The sequence below is a fragment of the Littorina saxatilis genome, linkage group LG15 (genome assembly GCF_037325665.1).
Source record: "Littorina saxatilis isolate snail1 linkage group LG15, US_GU_Lsax_2.0, whole genome shotgun sequence".
NCBI classification, from domain to species: domain Eukaryota; kingdom Metazoa; phylum Mollusca; class Gastropoda; order Littorinimorpha; family Littorinidae; genus Littorina; species Littorina saxatilis.
In genome coordinates, this window is record NC_090259.1 from 3135610 (window position 1) to 3140768 (window position 5159).

General features: G+C 44.7%; 1 protein-coding gene across 1 annotated transcript in view; it reads left to right on the top strand.

Annotated features, from left to right (window-relative positions):
• Positions 1-2968: 2968 nt before the first annotated feature.
• Positions 2969-5159, top strand: part of LOC138948212 (uncharacterized) — a gene marked incomplete in the record, with an annotated part of 107218 nt that continues 105027 nt past the window's right edge. The window contains 1 exon segment of the mRNA XM_070319715.1: positions 2969-3397.

Here is a 5159-nt window from a genome sequence, read left to right on the forward strand (position 1 = left end):
GCCTGGGGAACATGAGATTTATTGCCTGGGGAACATGAGATTTATTGCCTGGGGAACATGAGATTTATTTCCCAGGTGCTTGTGAATGAAAACTCGTGAAAATGATGACAATTACTGTTGTTGTAGAAAGTGTTCGAATGTTTGACTTATGATGATGATGATGATGATGATGATGATGATGATGATGATGATGATGATGATGATGATGATGATGATGATGATGATGATGATGATGATGATTATCAACAAGGAACATAATTATGCTGCTCTTGCTTTCCTATTCACTATACTCCGCGCGAATAAAACTACGCACACTACAATGGCTGCCTTGGTTGTTTACCGTGACCAGGCAGATAACGAGAACCTTTGCCTTACTTCGTTATTGATCCGTTTCTTTGCTTTGCTTCCCTGGCAGTTTCTTTTTCATTGTCAGCACTTCATCGAACACTCTCTGTCCCTGCAACACGCACACAGGCACGTCACTCTCTACCTATAAACACACACACACACAGAGTTACACACACACACACACCCACACCCACACAGTCACATGAAGAGAGATTTGTTTTTAAAGCAGAAGTAGTTTGAACACCACCGTCAACAACGACAACAACAACAACAACAACAACAACAACAACAACAACAACAACAACGACAACAACGACGACAGCTGATAGTCGACAGTTTGGTAACCACCTAAACGGGGTCTTTTGTCAAGCACCATGAAAATCGTCACTTCTTTGAAAGAGGGTAGCTGGATGATGGTACAAAGAAAATGTATACAAAAGCTGAAGAACGTTACATGAATCAAAGCTGTTCCATATTCTACAATCTAACAAAAGAAAAGGGAAATCGAAACTGGGGAAAAGGGGAATAACTCTGACAAGCCAAACAACCTTACGAAGAGCACTTCAAACGAGAATAATGTAGCTGCTGTGTCAAAATTTAAGAACTAAGATTAAAAAGTGTACATGCGAGTATAGAGTGCAAAACTTAAACTTTCATATGGAACAGTCCAGAAAATTCTACTCAATGATCTTCCGCTTCAAAAGCTGGCTGCAAAATGGGTGCCTCATTAGCTGACAGGGGAACGGAAGGAGCATCAGGGTCCTCTTGCACGCCATCTGCTCAACCGTTGTGAACCCAGTAGACCCAAATTTGTTGTTACTGTAGTCACTGATTATCAGACTTTGGTTTCCTTCTACTTTAGTGCCAGAGAACACAGAAACAAAGCGTGGTCGGCTGGGCGTTAAGCAAACAAACAAACAAACAAACAAACAAAGCGTGTCGAGACCAAAATGACGAGATGCATCACATTTGTAACCGAGGTTTTCAAAGCAGAAACAGGGCTATTCGCTGTATTTTTCGACCACGAAGGTCCCGTTGCTGTCGATATTCTGTTTACTAACAGCACAGTCATTGTCACGTACTATACAGAAACCTTTTTACCCAAACTTACTTACGAGTTTAGCAGTCATTGACCAAACTGCGAAACCCAGACTGCCCTTCTCCTTCATGAAAATGTCAGTCTCCACAAAATAAGGACCGTAACTCCATTCCTAAAAGACCAAATGATCCCATTTTTGCCTCAGACATTCTTCAGACCTTATTACATCCCTTGTGATTTCTGGTTATACCCTCTTTGAAAATCAGACTTTTTGCCAACAAGTTTCACTGCACCCAGGACCTCAAAAAAGCCGTCAAATCAGAGCTCAAGGGCAACCCCAAATAAGGCCACCTTAAGGCCTCTTCTGATTGGTTTAGGAACTTGTGACTTTGCATCGATGTAGGAGGAGAGTAGTTCTAAAGACTGCTGTATTTTGGGCCAGATACGCCGAACAGTCTGTGCGAAAATCACATTTGATCATTTTGTTTGGATCATACCTCGTATACCCGCTCTACCAAGCAACGACATACTCCGTAAAATGTCAGTGTAAGCAGGCATGAAAATTCTCCGTATTTTCCGTATTTTTGAAAAAAGTAAACCGTATTTTTTGTTATTTTCCGTATTTTTCCTTTTTTTTTTTTTTTTTTTTTTTTTTTTTCCTAGTCATAGTTATAGTAAAATAGTTTTGGGGCCATGTTTGAATCCAATTTTAAGGCTCAGATAGCCCCAGATTGCACCAAATTGCACCCTTGAAAAAAAAAATTCCGGGGGAGCATACCCCCGGACACCCCTAGAAGACTTGGCGCTTCGCGCCTGCGAAACTTGGCGCTACGCGCCTGCGAAACTTGGCGCTACGCGCCTTTAAATTTTGTTTTCAGTATTTTTTTTTTCTTCAGTTTTCATGCCTGGTAAGTTACGGGGAAAGGATATGTTGTTGCAGACAGTGTATAGAGTGCAACGCCTGTGACGGGTCGGTCAGCTCGATCTGCCAGTGAACAAAAAGTATTGACTGACGATAGACACAGTGTGTGTGCGTGGGACAGGGGGGAGGGGGGCGTGGAACTGGAGAGGGGGGGGGGGGGGCAGGATAAGTTCAGGTGTGTGTGGTGCTCGAGGTGAGTAGAATGTTTTTTTTGCACGGGGGGGGGGGGGGGGGCGCGGCAGTCCACGTGTGATTAACAGTGTATATATATATGAGTGTGTGTGGGCGGGTGGGAGGGCGAAGGGGGGAGAGAGGTCTACATGAACAGAGACAGGATGAGAGAGTGTGTGTGGGGAGGGGAGGGTTACAGGGAGAAGTCAATCAGGGTAGGTAAAGGTTTACCTTCAGTCGGGTAGAAAGTTGTCACCGCAAAAGGGGGGACAGAAAGGTTAACGTCCATAATCGTGCGCCATGCAGTTAGGGTGTGTGTGTGTGTGTATGTATTTAGACACATGCAGTGAGGGGGGGGTGTATATTTAGAAACAGGCACCTGGCAAGACCTTGGCACAGATTGCATACACCACACCCCGTGAAGGTGAGAATCGCTGCACCCTTCTCGGTCTGTGAATATCTCTCCGTGCGTTGGCCTGTGTTCACTCAAAGCGAGGTAAATATAAACTCATCGTCATATATACGACTTGAAGTGGTAAACACGACATCGTTGTTGATCAACCGTGGAGATGTTACAGTGTGACAATTGAGCAGAGGAGATGAAATGTTCGATGCACATTGTTGACAAGTTGTTTGCAGAGGGTGCGTGTGGTGCTACCTGACGGAATAATTAGCCGTCTGCAAAACGCTGCTCCAGTCGACTTCAGTGAATGGTCTAGTGTCTGGTCTAAAGCAAAGAGGAGATGAATTGTTCGATGCACATTGGTGGCACGTTGTAAACGTTGTGGGTGCTTCGGAACAAAGACACTGCAGGTTGGAAGAACTAGAACATACCGAGTGCGAATGTGATGCATTTCACTAAGGTCTGCACAACGCTGCACCAGTCTACTTCAGTGCCTGGTCTAGAGCCTGGTCTAGTGCCTGGTCTAAAGCAGACGGGACAGATTGTTCGATGCACATGCAGTGTTGACTCGTTGCTGGCAGAGGGTAAGTTGGGTGAAAAGTCGACTGTAATATCACGATTAGTACGGTGAATTTTGCACTGGTCTACTTAAGTGCCTGGTCTGAAGCAAAGTAGATGAATTGTCCCACGGTGTTTACAGAGGATACGTTTTGTGCAAAGTGCACTGTATAAATATTTATATAAATTATATAGTGTGTACCAAGGTCCACGAAACGCTGCGTGGGTCTACTTCTGTTCATGGTCAAGCGCCTGGTCTAGGGCAATATACATGATCATTGTTCGTTTGCACAGTCAGTTTTGAGACGTTGGTTGCAGAGAGTGAGTTGGCTGCACTGCTGAAGGTGACTTAGGATGTGCAGAAACTCGTCGCACTGGTCTACTTCAGGCCATGGTAGCTAGCGCACTGTCTTAAGCAAAGGAGATGCATTGGCTTTGTTAGTGCGTGGTCTAGTGCAAAGCGGTCAAACAGAAAGCAACTACATTGTTGGATGCACAACAGTGACGCATTGTTTGAAGACGTCACGTGAGTGTAGAATTGACTGAGTTTCAGGATCTGCAAACCATGACACGGTTGTGAGTGCAGGAACATATCTTTGAGCACTAAATGTGATGGCACAGGTCTATTTGCACTAAATTAGCGGCACTAACAGGTCTATTTGCACTGAACTAACGGCACTAACAGGTCTATTTGCACTGAACTAACGGCACTAACAGGTCTATTTGCACTAAACTAACGGCACTAACAGGTCTATTTGCACTGAACTAACGGCACTAACAGGTCTATTTGCACTGAACTAACGGCACTAACAGGTCTATTTGCACTAAACTAACGGCACTAACAGGTCTTTGAGCACTAAAAGTGACAGCACTACTTGTATTTGTGCACGAACTTAACGGCACCTGAGATCCATTCTCACACATACACTCCTTAGCGCATTGTCCAACGGACGGCCCCAAGCAAAGAGGTGCAATAGAAGTGCACTGGAAGTGCAACACTTTGAGGAGACTGAAAGGGCCGAGTGTTTATTCGTGGGACAAATGCGACAACTTGTTCAAGAGGCGTTCGTTTGTGCTGTTGACAGAAGTAAGCTGTTCGGCCTTAAACCGACTATAGCGAGAGATGTGTACTGAATGTGATGGGACTGAGACTGGGAGAGAGAGAGAGAGAGGGTGGGGAGAGAGAGAGAGAGAGAGAGAGAGAGAGAGAGAGGGGGTGGGGAGAGAGAGAGAGAGAGAGGGTGGGGAGAAACATTGAAACATTGAAACATTGAACTTTATCACAGGAAAGATAGCATTAGGTCCGTAGGACCTTTCTTACAGCTAGTCCTGATCTAAGAGAGAGAGAGAGGGGGTGGGGAGAGAGAGAGAGAGAGAGAGAGAGAGAGAGGGTGGGGAGAGAGAGAGAGAGATTGAGCGAGGGTGAGAGAGAGTGAGATAGACATATAGATTGAGAGAGAGTGAGAGAGATTGAGATTAAGAGAGAGAGAGAGAGAGAGAGAGAGAGAGAGAGAGAGAGAGAGAGAGAGAGAGAGACTTAGACTGAGACTTAGACTTAGAACATTTTATTATTATTATTATTGTGATCATTTTTATGCGCCTAATCTAGATATAGCCCTAGGCGCTTACATATATTGTTGACATAAAGGGTAAACATTTTAAGCCAAGGGCCTAATCTTACAACGTGCCCTTTACATTCACACTAACACATCCGCACG